General features: G+C 45.5%; 1 protein-coding gene across 1 annotated transcript in view; it reads right to left on the minus strand.

Annotated features, from left to right (window-relative positions):
• CLCN4 (chloride voltage-gated channel 4) overlaps positions 1-12,318 on the minus strand; it is a 63,870-nt gene extending 51,552 nt beyond the window's left edge. Inside the window, exons 1-2 of the mRNA XM_023740716.1 lie at positions 12,095-12,318; positions 10,137-10,399 (exon numbers count right to left, since the gene is read on the minus strand). The gene's annotated coding sequence lies outside the window, so the exon portion shown is untranslated. The remainder of the gene's footprint in view (positions 1-10,136; positions 10,400-12,094) is intronic.
• Between the last annotated feature and the right edge of the window lie 1,561 nt (positions 12,319-13,879).

A 13,879-nucleotide genomic window follows, 5' to 3' on the forward strand; every position in this document is an offset into this window, starting at 1 on the left:
ACCTCCCTGCAGCCTCTCCAACATTTGTTATTTTCTGTTTTTTTTTATTCATGCCGCTAACGCTAGGGGGAGATGGTATCTCCTTGTGGTTTTGATTTGCATTTCTCTAATGGCTAGTGATCGTGAGCATTTCCTCATGTGTCTGTCAGCCACTTGAATGTCTTCTTTGGTGAAGTGTCTGTTCATTTCCTTTGCCCACTTTTTAATTGGATTATTTGTCTTTTTGTTGTAGAGGTGTTGGATTTTCCTATAGATTTTAGAGGTTAGACATTTGTCGGATTTGTAGTATCCAAGTATTTTTTCTCAGTCTGTAGGTTCTCTTTTTACTCTTTTGGTGAAGTCTTTTGATGAGCATAAGTGTCTAATTTTTAGAAGATCCCACTTATCTAGCTTCTTTTCTGGAGTTTGTATGTTGTTAATTATGGTCTGTATCCTGGAAATGCCGTGTATTAGGGCGTCTAGCATTGATCCTATTTTCTTTTCTCCATTTGATGGACTTTGGGCGCTTGTCGAAGATCAGATGACCGTAGGATTTACATCTGGGTTCTCAATTCTGTTCTATTGTTCAATGTATCTGTCGTACCAGCACCAAGCTGTTTTGACTACCATAGCTGTACAGTAGCTTCTGAGGTCAGGCAATACAAGTCCTCCTGCTTGATTCCTCTTCTTCAATAATGCTTTACTTATCTGAGGCCTCTTTCCTTTTCATATAAAGTTAATGATTAGTTTTTCCATCTGTTTGAAGAATGTTGTTGTTATTTCGATCAGGATTGTATTGTATTTGTAGATTGCTTTGGGTAGAATTAACATTTTCACAATGTTGAGTCTACCTATCCATGAGCATGGTATATTTTTCCATTTATGTAGATCCCTTTGGGTTTCTTGCAGTAGTGTTTTGTAATTTTCTTTGTATAGGTCTTTTACAACCCTGGTTAGATTTATTCTGAAGTATTTTATTTTTTTAGGGGCTATTATAAATGGTACTGTTTTTCTGATTTCCTTTTCGTTGTTCTCTTTATTGGTGTATAGGAATCCAACGGATTTTTGTATGTTTATCTTGTATCCTGCTACTCTGCTGAATCCTTCTATTAGTTCCAGTAGTTTTCTCATGGAGTCTTTTGGGTCTTCTATGTATAGTATCATATCAACTGCAAATAGAGACAGTTTTACTTCTTCATTACCAATCTGGATGCCTTTTATTTCTTTTTCTTGCCTTATTGCTCTAGTCAGGACTTCCAGCACAAGGTTAAATAGGAGTGGTGATAAAGGGCATCCTTGTCTTGTTCCTGTTCTCAAGGGGAATGTTTTCAGCCTCTCTCCATTAAGAATTATGGTGGCTGTTGGTTTTGTATAGATGCCCTTTATTGAGGAATTTCCCTTCTATACCTATTTTATTGAGAGTCTTTATCAGGAATGGGTGTTGGACCTTGTCAAATGCCTTTTCTGCGTCGATTGAGATGATCGTGTGATTCTTTTACTTATGTGGTGGATTATGTTGATTGATTTCCTAATGTTGAACTATCCTTGCATACCTGGTATGAATCCCACTTGGTCATCATGGTGTATTATTTTTTTGATACTATATTGAATTCTATTGGCTAGAATTTTGTTGAGAATTTTTGCATCTATATTCATGGGAGATATTGATCTGCAATTTTCTTTTTTTCTTTTTTTTGTGGCATCTTTGCCTGGTTTTGGTATCAGCATTATGCTAGCTTCATAGAATGAATTCGGAAGTTTCGCTTCCTTTTCTACATTCTGAAATAGTTTGAGTAGTACTGATGTAAGCTCTTCTCTGAATGTTTGGTAGAGTTCTCCAGTGAAGGCTTCTGGGCCAGGGCTTTTTTTGTCAGGAGTTTTTTTATGACCTTTTCAATCTCTGCTCTTGTTACGGGTCTGTTCAGATTTTCAATATCACTTTGTGTTAGTTTGGTCACCAGAACCTCTTAACTCTACTGCTCCCTTTCCGAGGGATGCAAGGGTGATTCCCTCCCACACCGGTGCCCACTCCTGTCACCTTCAGTGCCTCTCCTCCTACCCACCCTTTAACTCAAGCACTTCCTAAAATGTGCTTGCAAGAGATGACTTTTTTTTTTAATTGTGTTTTCAGTGAAGGTTTACACAGCAGTTTAGGTTCCTATTCAACAATTTCTACACAAGTTGTTCAGTAATATTGATTACATTCTTCACAATGAGTGAACATTCTCATTCTTTCCATTCTGGTTGTTCCATTTCCATGAATCTAGTTTCCCTGCCCCCTTACATCCTCATCTTTGTTTTAAAGTACTTGTTGACCATTTGATCTCATATAGGTAATTTTTTAAAGAAGCACAGTACTTACAGGTGATATTCATTATTTTGTTAGCCTATTTGTTATTTAGCTACAAGGTGACCTCAGGGGTTAGTTTCAGTTCAAGGTTTGAAGAGTATCTCCGGGCAATAGTCTGGGGGAGACTTCCAGTCTCAACCAGTCCAGTAGGTCTGCTTTTTTTTTTTTTTTAGGAATACGAGGTTCTGTTCCACAGTTTTCTTCCATTCTATCAGGATCCATCTACTGTGGCCCTGATTAGAATGGTTGGTAGTGGTAGCTGGGAACCACCTAGTTCTTCTGGTCTCAGGGTAGATGAAGCCATGGTTCCTGTAGATTATTAGTCCTGTAGACTAGTTTCTTCTTTGAGTCATTGGTTTCACAATGGATAACTCTTAAATGCAGAATACAAAAATAATCCAGACACAACAGAATACACACTGCATGATCCATTTATATAATGTTCACAGACAGGTGGAAGGATCTATAATGTTAGGGACTGTATAACGTACTGGTAAAAATATAAAGAAAAGCAGGGAGATAAATACAATAGAGTTGGGAGAGCAGTTTTCTCTGGGAGGAAGGACGGGACAGTGATGGAGAGGGGACATAAGATGCCAGCGGCGTTCTACGTCCTGACCTGGGTCACGGTGACACAGGTGTTTGTTTGTACATTTAGGCTTTATGTACCTTTTGGCATGTTTGCTATATTTCACAACTTTTAAAAGTGTGGCTTGTACATCTGAATCACTATGGTGCCTGTAAGCAGGTCCTTAGGTACAACTGGCATCTGCTCGAGGTCTCTCAAGAGGCTGCAGTCAGGATGTTGGCTGGGAATGCAGCCAACTGAAGGCTTGACTGGGGCTGGGGGATCCACTTCCAAGGTGGCTCACTCACACACGGCTGGCCAGCTGGGGCTGGCTGTTGGTGGGAGGCCTGTTCCTCTCCATGCTGGCATCTCCACAGAACTGCTTGAGTGTCCTCCTAACATGGCAGCTGGCTTCCTCCAGAGCAAGTGATCCAACAGAAGCAGTAAAGGCAGAAGCAGTAAAGTTTTTTATAACCTAGCTTGGAAGTCACACACTGTCACTTCCACACTATCCTACTGATAACACAGTCAGCCCTGAGGGGTTCACTGTGGGAGAGGGCTCCACATGGGCACGAATACCAGGAGGCAGGATCATCGGAAGCCATCTTGGAGGCCAGCTCCTATACCAGTCAAAACTTTCCACCTCACTTTTTTCACCTTGCTTGAAACCCCAGGAATTTCAAATTCATTGGAGATAATGGAGTCTGACTTTTTAAAATGCAGACACCCTTAGCATGGTGAGGGACCATGATTCATTCACCTCTTCCAGGTCATCCTCCAGACACCAAGCTGGGCTCCCCAGAGGGAGAAGACAGGTGGACACTGATGGTGAGAGGAGCCCACTGCTGGCCACCTGGTGAAGGGCCAAGGGCCACAGGACCAAACAAGAATCTTAACGGAAGCTCAGAGCAAAAGAATGTGCAGGCTATTTACGATAGCCAAAAGGTGGAAACAACCTAAATGCCCATCATGGATAAACAAAATATAGTACATACATACATTGAAATACTACTCAGCCAGTAGGAGAAATGAAGTCTTGATACATGCTACAATATGGATGGAGCTGGAAGACATTATGCTGAGTGAAATAAACCAATCACAAAAGGACAAATATTCATGACCTCACTTATATAAAAACAGAAGAAAAGGCAAAAAAAAAAAAGAATATGCAGAAAGAGAACTAAAACTTTGCCTGTTTCAAAGTTCTGCCTGGAGCCAACCCCTAACACAGAAATGGGGGAGGCACACTTCCTGTTTCCTCCTCCTCCTTCCTCCTTGGCCCACCTCCAGGCCCCCCAGCACACTCTGGTGCTCCTCTAACTACAGTCTGGTTTACACAGCATGGAGGGCTGGTGTGGGACCGTGCCCACCATCCCCCCCACCCCCGCCCCATGGCATGGTTCCTATGGCCCCAGGGCCAAGCAATTATTTGTCACATTTTGGAACACAGTCTTCGAGCTGCAAAGGGGATGAGGCCGACTGTGTGTGGCCTCGGGTGATACAATGGACTCAGTGTTCCCATATCCTGGGGGTGGAGGGGTGGCACTGAGGTTTCTGTGTTCCTGCTGCCAAGAGCCAATGATTTAGAATTTCCCCCGAGACTCTCTTCCCATAATAATAGATGATAATACTAACAATAACAACAACTTTGTATAAGGCTTACTGTGCACTGGGCCCCATCCTAACCACTGGACATGGACCATGTCATTTAGGCCTCCTGAACACCCTGTGAATTAAGCACTGTCACCCTCAGCTCCATGTAACAGGCAATTAACAAACTGAGGCACAGGGAGAGGTTAAGTCATGTGCCCAAGCCACACAGATACTAAGGGGGGAGCCGGATTCCAGCCCAGGCAGTCGGCTCCCTAAGGTCCCTTCCTCAGACAACAGCCAAGCAGGCCTTAGTCAGCTCAGGCCCCAAGAGCTACTTGCTTCGGTGAGAGGCAGTGTCCTGTGAGAGGACACTGTCAGCCATTTTCTTCCCCTAAACTGTGTGGAAAGAACTCAATTAAAGGGTACGCCCAGTTACCCTCTAACCTCCCAGGTGGGTGAAGGCTCACAAGGCCCTGAAAAATGTAGCTGAAGGCAATCCTGTGGGGAAGCCTGCCCCATTTCCCTCCCTCTCCTGGGACCTCCTCAGACTGGCCTTCCGTTGAACATTTGCTGATAAGCCTTCCTCCACAACAATCTATTTTGTGCTTACATGAGGTACACCCCCTCATGGATTTAAAAAAAAAAATGTAAATAGAAATTTATGACTAGCAACTTTGTAAAGGTTAAGTACAGGGAGGCATTCAATGTAGCCTTGATGAGCTCTTCCTGGGAAAGGAGGCTGCCATGTGCACATGGCCAGGGGCAGATGACCCAATAAGTAAGGTAAGCACAGGCTTACTTGTGCTTACTTTACTAATCTGTAGCGAACAGTTTCACATGGGTTTCACCACATCAAAGGTGTGCTTACCTGGTTTAGTGGATAATCTGCGCCTACACATGGCCGTGGGTGGCTTAGCACTGGTGGAAAGCATGACTAAGTGAAAAATAAAAATAATTCGTCTGTCGTCATTGTGGTTGGACCTCCCGTCTGCTCACCACAAAGCCCTTTTAATCCAACCAACGCCTTCACGGGTAAAATTGGGGGGAGAGGGTGAGAAATAAGTTTCCCATTTAGCCATATAAAAACAGAAGGTAAATTAAGAACCAAGGAGCACAGAAACACAGTCAACCCATAGAAAGAACTCGTAAAAATCGCCACAGCAAGCACAAGTAAGGGAAACAGTGTCAGCCACAAGAAATGAGTCAGCAGGCCCCAGCCTACCAGGGCAGGGAACAGAGTTCCCGAAGGGAGAAGCAAAATGAAGCATTTGTGTGCAATTCCCACTTCAGCCAAACCCAAAACCTACCCCGGGCCTCCAAACTGCTGAAGATGGAGGGAAGCCTGACACTATCATCAGAGAGCACCCACCTCACAGCTGTCTCCTCACGACCCTTGCTTTTGCTGCTGAGTCTTCTCTGGAGTGGGTTAGGGGCCTGAGCTCAGCCCCCCAGGATGCTCCCCTTAGGGGTGAAAGTCACTTCACAGGGAAGGTTCTGGTCTCCCACTGTAATTCAATCCGACCAGCAGCCCGGGCCTGCTCTCAAGAACCGCACAAAGGCCCGTCCGACATCAAGCAAAGGCTTCAGTGAGCTTTCTAACTGCAGAGGGAAATATATTCTGGAGGAAATGCAAGAGTGGCAAGTGAAGGCCAGGGTGGGTTGATGAGGGAAGGCCACTCAGAGGTGACACTGGAACATGAATGACCTGGGGCAGGTCAGCATGTGAGGCATGAGCAGAGAACAGGCAGTTCAGAGACCCCTGCAAGACAGGAATGCGTGGGTGTGTTCCAGGAGCAGAAAGAAACCTCACTTCCAACATCTAAAACCCATTCATTTCATTAACCCAGGAGGATGTGCTCCTCTTTAGAGTCTTCACATTCGAATAATACTATCATTAGCGATTACAAAGGATCAACTAACCCAAATGTGCATCAGTAGGGGATTGATTAAACTGCCGTATCCTCCATACTACAGAACACACTGTGAGTGCGCTGACACAAAATGGTCTCCAAACAACAGTCTGAAGAGAATCCGGGTGGATTGAGCGCTCCCATCTTTTTCTAAAAGTGCCATTTACGTGAAAATGGAACGACCTACCGCTACACGCAACACCGCTGACGGATCTCAAAATCGTGCTGCGTGAAACAAGTCAGACATAACACTGTACGTGCTGTATGATTCCATTTATATGAAGTTCAAGAACAGGCAAAGGTAAACCGCTCAGAGAAATCAGAACCCTGGTTGTACCTTGCCAGAGAGTTTGGCTAAAGGAGGGCAAGATAGTACTCTGGGCACTGGTAATGCTCTCTGTCTTGGTTTGTCAAAAACCAACTGAGCTAAGATCCGTGCATTATACTCTGTAAGTTATATCTCAATAAAGCAAAAAGAAGAAAGTGATACATACATTCTACAGATGGCTGTATGTGCACAGGCATTTTCTGGAAGAACCTATCAGAAATGTATCAGTGGATGCCTTCGGGGAAGGGAATTAAGGGGTCAAGAATGGGAAGGAGACTTCCTTTCCTTTGTAGAACCTGATACTGCTCGAAATTGTCACTATGTATATGTGTTACTATTTCAATGAAAAACAAATGGTTAAAAAGATTCATCAAGACCTATAAAGCAAACCCATCTCTGCCCTTAAAAAGGAGAGTTTATCTCTAGCCACCCATGGAAAATGTGGGGAAGCAAAAGTTTGATAACAAGACCCTCCGTGCAGCCAACACACCAGAGCCGATGAGGAGGGCGAGTGGGGGAACAGAGGCGCACCTCCGCTGAACCCCCTCGGGCTGGCACAGGTGGGGGCCTCTGGGGCAGAGTCTGAAGGTGAGGCCGCAGGCCCAGATGATCAGGGCACCTGAAGCAAACTTAACAATGCCCCCCGCAAGATCTCACCCCACCACCCACCAGTGACCATCAAGTCGACTCCAACTCATGGGGACCCCACGTGTGTCAGAGTAGAATTGTGCTCCAGAGGGTTTTCAACAGCTGATTTTTCAGAAATAGATCAGCAGGCCTTTCTTCCAAGGCACCTCTGGGCGGACTCGAACCTCCAACCTTTTGGTTAGCAGTGGAGTGCATTAACCATCTGCACGACCCAGGGACTCCAGGGCCTCACCCCAGATCTTATGAATCAGAATCCCTACCTGAGGGGTCCAGGGAATCCTCATTTCTTTTCTATTGTTTTTGTTGCTGTCGTTGACTTTTTATTGCAAACATTTTCAAACACACAGAACAAGATCAAGAAGAGCCCAATGAACATTACCAATCAGATTCAACAACTGTTCTTATTTGGCATATTGGCCTCATCTCTTTGTCTCTCTCTCTCATTTAACTGAGCTATTAAAGGTAAATTATTGATCTAGAGCATGGTTCTCAAAGTGGGGTCTGGATGCTCTCTGGAGCCCCCAAAGCCCTTTCAGATGCCAAAACTATTCTTATAATAATATTAAATTGTTATTTCTTTCCCCTACTCATTACCTCATGAGTGTGCCATGGAATTTTCCAGAAGCTACATGATGTGTGATATTGAAAGTGAAGGGATGTAGCCACAGTCGCCCCAGTAAGCGTCAAAGCCAGTCCTGTACTGGTGCTTAAAGTGTGTGGCCACCACTGCCTTGAGGGGGTGATCCTGGTTGGGGAAAGTGAGCCGCTTCGTTTGCCTTGTCTTCGTGATTGTGGACATCACCTCCATCTTAGGCTCACCACACTCTGCACCACCGCCAGATGTTAGCTCATTTAACCCTTACAACACCCCCGAGTGGGCACAGTTACGCCCACTCTTACAGATGAAGAAGTGGACTCTCAGCTGTTAGGTCATATCCCAGCTACAGTGTTAATACAGACAGTGACCACCCCAGCCAGGTCTCCTCACACCTTGCATCTAGTGCTTTTTTTCCTTTCCCTAACACTCTCCTTTCTGCCAAGCCAGCTTCCCAACTGTAACTGGCACACAGACAAACAGCCCTCCTCTTTTTGACATAAGCTATATTTGGAAAACTACAGCATAAAAAGGCCTTCACATTGTATTTTCCAATATATATGATATTACGAAAGGGAACTGGATTTCTGACCACGGGTTCAACATCAAACAAATCATAGAAAAATGAATTCTACAATGCTGGAGCCAGAGGAACATCTAGCCCAGTGGTTCTCAAACGGGGCTGGGGGTGGATTCTGCCCCCACCAGGGGCATTTGGCAATGTCTGGAGACTTATTTGGTTGTCATAACTAGAGGGGGGGAAAGGGGCTACTGGCATCAAGTGGGTAAAAGCTAGGGATGCTGCTCAACATCTACAGCAGCAGGACAGCCCCCACCACAGAGAACGATCCAGCCCAAATGTCAATATCGTGAGGCTGAGAAACCTTGCTCCAAATCACTTTGCTCCTTCAGGATGCTCACAGATACAAAGCGACTTATCCAAGGGTGCACAGCTGCAAAGCCAGGAGGAGAATACAGGTCTCCGCCTTACTCTAAGGTTGGGGTGGAGGAGGAGGAGGGTTGGGAGGCAGGGATCTTAATGCCTGTAGCCAACCAGGACCAAAGGCAGAAAACAGCAATCAAGGGTACACCCAACGCTTGGAAAGAAATGCCTTCTTCAATGATCGATTAAAGTAACAATGCTTGACAGCTGTGCCCCAAAGTTGCTGGTGGGTCACATTATTTAATAGGGTGAGTTCCAGTCCAGTGTACAGACCCCACAGTTTCCAGCGGAGTCACATTTTACACAAAAGAATATTTTAATATTTAATCCTAAGGGTGCCCACGGGCATCCTTCTAAATCAGAGAAAGGAATGTAAACACAGGTCAGAACCCTCTGAAGAATCCATTTGAATCCCACCCCCTGCCATGCTAGAACTGAAAAGTCACCTGACCCCCTCCATCTGCCGCTGAGTCACCGAGCCCCTCTTTCAGCAAGCTAATTATTCAGCAAGGGAATCCAAAAGAGGGCTGGGAATTCTTGGGGTTTTGGTGTCCTCTGCACCAGCCGCCCCCTCTAAAGACCATTTTGTTCCTAAAGATGTAGCCGATTCACTCTCTCTTACACTTGCGGGTCATCCCTGGAGGCTGCATCTTATTTTATCTTATTTTATTGGCTAGTGGTATTTTTCAATTGACTTAAAACACTTGGAAGGGAAAAAAAATCCATTTGGCATCTTTTTTAAATGCTATCATCTTGCAAAATAATGCAAACCGATTTAGATTGCACATCTAGCTCTTAAATTGCTACCCAAGAAGTTTCCACTCCCCACCAAAAAATTAGGCCAACGATCGACGGCAAGCCACTGTTAGAATTGGTAAATGTGCCATTATTTAAGAAGCACAATGACAGTTGGAAACCAGTTGACAGGCGTCTTTTAAAAGCCTCTCTGTCCCCTTATAATGCATGTATTGTCAACATGCCAGATGGTTTTCCTCCTGAGCAGGAGGCCCCTGTCTTGCTGCCTGGCCTCTGCCCGCTTCCCAGGGAGGGGCACGCGGGGACCCAAGTCACGCGTGGGCCTGCCACGCGCCACCTCCGCCTGGTGCGGGCGGCGGCAGCAGCAGGCGGCTGTGGGCAGCGGAGCCACAGCAGCCAGAGACCCCGCGGGCTCTGGGCGGCACCGCCCGGCTGCAGGCCCACGGGCCAGGAGGACGCCCCTTACCTGCACTGCCGCATCGCGCAGCCGGCCGCCCACCTGGACCGCAGCCTAGAGCATCCTTTCTCCAGCGCGACGGCAGGAGCGCGCTGACGTCACCAGGAGGCGGGGCCGGCGCGCCACGTGACGTCTCCGGGACCCGGCGGGGAAGTTGGGATGGGGGGCAAGACCCTACAGGTCCCTGGAGCGGAGGAGCGAGTGGCCGGCAAAGCCTCGCGTGGGCTCCCGTCGGGGCGTTTGCTTGGTGTGTGCAGCTTGCCTTGCCTTGCCTTGCACAAAGGATCATGGAAAACAAACAGCACAAGAATGAGAAATCTAAATTACTACAGGCTCCACGCATGTAACAGGATTTCGAAAACAGTAGCAAGAAGGGGATTAGTAATTAAAAGAAACACCGTTTCGTGTTTTAGTTAAAAAAAAAACCACATCATTTACCTGTTGTATATATTGCCACCAAAATTAATTAGTGAGAAAACATCATTTATCAAATGCAATGCAGAAATAAATGTATTTTTGTGCAAATCAAAATGACACAAAATATAGGGTTCATGCACATACTCTGTATAAATGTTCAATGTTTCGAATCGTATAGCAAATACTTTATTTGAAGCATATTCATTATAGAATATTATACTAACTGCACTGTTGGATAACACTTTGAATGACCTGCAATAGCTAAGCTTCAGTATTAATCTGGATTTGCCAAAAGAAAACACCGGTGACATCACATATTTATACTACTTTCTCGAACATTTGATTATGTAAAATAAAGCACAATGGTGTGAGCCAGGGACGGATTTCCCAGTAAGCAAGGCACACCTGGGTTTACTTGTGCTCACTTACTAATCTGTAGGGCACGATTTCACATGGGTTTCACCACAACAACGATGTGAAATTGTGCCCTACAGATTAGTAAATAAACAACAATTAAACCCGTGGCGTTCCTTGCTTACTGTAAGCCCATACATACCTTGCTTACTGGTTAATCCGCCCCTGGTACAAGCATGCTTGTATCTGTGTGTGTCTGTTTTATTAAATCTTCTAGCAAGGAATTTAATCTCTCAAAAAACATCTAAGAGTCAATTCGCAGTAACTCATTATTTCGCATGTCTCATTTTTATCACATTCTGAAGTGAGTCATCTTACTAATACAGAAGATACATAGAATGTCAACAATTCTCCTTCAAAACCGAAAACAGTCTTGTCTAGAAAGCCTTAGAAAATTCCAACTGTGATCATTTCTTAAATTTGACCTAGCATATTTCAAACTGAAGCAGTGAACATAACGAATTTTTCCTTGGTGAAACCACAGAAATGCTTTTGAAATGTTAAAGGACAAAAGCAGAAGGCGTTGCACTGTTTTCATTGTATTTCAGTTTCATGTAGATTACTTTCGTCTCAACTTAAATCCCAATTTTAACATTTCCTTTGCTCACCCTCTCGAAAGAGATGTGAAATCAACTGTTTTTCAAGCAGGCAGGAGTTAGGTTTACTTGCTTTTTATTCCAGCAGCTTGCCTGTCCTTCTATATTTAACCCTGAGGGAGCCCTGGTGGCACATTGGTTAAGCGCCCGCCTGCTAACCGAAGGTCTGCGGTTCGAACCCACTAGCTGCTCTGCAGGGAGAAAGATGCCGCAGTCTGCTTCCGTAAAGATTACAGTGTAGGTAACCCTGTTTGGGGGCAGTTCTAGTCTGTCCTATAGTGTCGCACGAGTCGGAATCCGCTCGACTGCAATGGGTTTGGTTTTTTGGTTTGTATTTAACCCTGGCCCTTTGACCCCATTCCCTCCAGATTAATCAAATTTCTGTTCAGAAGGTCAATCGCTAATTTGAAGGTAAATAGAGCCCTGAAGTCTCACAATGATCTATTATTTTCAACAGCAGCTTTTAAAAATCAACAAAGTGGCAGTGTGACTTTCTAGGTCACGCCTCTCGTTCGTCCTTCTGAATGATAAATAACTTACCTTTGCCTTTCAGATTCCTGAGCGAGATACTTAAAACGCTACGGGTAGCCTCCGCGCCTCTGGGTTGAGGGGCTGATGGAGACGGAACCTGACAAGCTCATTTTCCTGCCAGAGGCAAATGTTGACTTCAGCTCCAGGCGCCCAGAGGCCCCAAGACACGCGGGGAGCGTCACGTGCGCGGCGCAGCCACTCAAGCCCGGCCCAGCCGGTTCGGTCACCTCTTGGCGCCCGAGGCCCCCAAGGCGGGGTGCCAGGCTCGTCCGCCTGCTATGCTTGGTGTTCAGAGAGAAGCCAGCGGCCCTGACACAGCAAGGCCCGCCCTCTGACGGTGACAGGAGTTCCAAGAGGCGACTGGGGAGGGATTAATACCAAATGCTCTCCCGTGCTCAGAAAAGGACCGACTGAAATGACTAATATGCGGGCGGGCCCCTTCCTTCTCCCGGGAGTTTTTTTGTTTGTTTTGTTTTGCAATAGGTTAGTTTCACCTTCTCCTTTCCAGGTGCTTGCTCAATTGTAAAAAGCAGTAGAGCAAACAGACTTGACTCAGTAAAGACCGAAGGCTGGCCATGCCATTTGCAAGAGAATACAAGAACTTTTCCCACACACTCCCCACCCCCAGCTATCTAATTGTCAGTTTCGCAAAGAGTAAAAACAAAACAAAACAGAAAAACACACCTAATCCATGAGAATGTAAATTGATACAATCTTTCTGGTGATCCATTTAGCAATTCCAACCAAAAGCCTTCCAAGTATGAAGCGAATAGTTCCACCCAATACAAATGGGCCCGACAGCTGTAGGTACCTTTTGCTGAGTGACTTTATGTCCAGGAATTTGCCCTATGGAAAAAAAAAAAATCAGGGTGTGCAAAGAATTAACTAAGGAAGGTTTGGTTTGCTGCAATGTTATTTGTGATATCAAAGCACTGGAACCAAGTTAAATCTCCAAAACCAGGATGTGGTAAATGATAAACCATCTATACGATGGAAAAATTAAAATTCATTTGATACTTAACCAAATGGAGCCCTGGTGGCACAGTGGTTAAGAGCTCGGCTGCTAACCGAAAGGTCAGCAGTTCGAATCCACCAGCCCCTCCTTGGAAATCCTATGGGGTACTTTGCTCTGTCCTATAGGCTCTCTATGACTCAGAATCGACTCGATGGCAACAGGTTTGGTTTTACTGTCAAATTAATTTTAATTTTTCCATTCAGTGAAAACCCTATGGATCACACCAGTCTAATCCGCAACTCACTGTGGGGATGGCGCGGGACTAGGCGTTGGGGCTTCCTTCCGGTGTGAATGGGATCGCCAAATAGAGGACTCAAAATCCACCCTTTGCCGTCAAATCGATTCTGACTCATAGCAACCCTACAGGGCAGAGTAGAACTATCCCATAGGGTTTCCTAGGCAGAAAGCCCTGGTAGCACAGTGGTTAAGCACTTAGCTGCTAACCGAGAGCTCGGTGGTTTGAACCCACTAGCTGCCTGCAGAGAGAAAGATGTGGCAGTCTGTTTCCATAAAGATTACAGCCTTGGAAACCCTCTGGGACAGTTCTACTCTGCCTTATAGGGTTGCTATGAGTCAGAACCGACTCCATAGCAATTGGGGCAGGGGGGTCTTTACAGAAGCACACTGCCACATCTTTTTCCCTGGGGAGTTCCAACTGCAGACCCTTCCAGGTTAGCAGCCAAGCTCTTAACCACTGCACCGCCAGGTCTCCAACTCCAGGGCAGCTAACAACGATAAACGACTGATGTGGAAAGACATTCCCAGCATATGAAGTGAGA

The sequence above is a fragment of the Trichechus manatus genome, unplaced genomic scaffold, assembly GCF_000243295.1.
Source record: "Trichechus manatus latirostris isolate Lorelei unplaced genomic scaffold, TriManLat1.0 scaffold00162, whole genome shotgun sequence".
In the NCBI taxonomy this organism is placed as follows: Eukaryota; Metazoa; Chordata; class Mammalia; order Sirenia; family Trichechidae; genus Trichechus; species Trichechus manatus.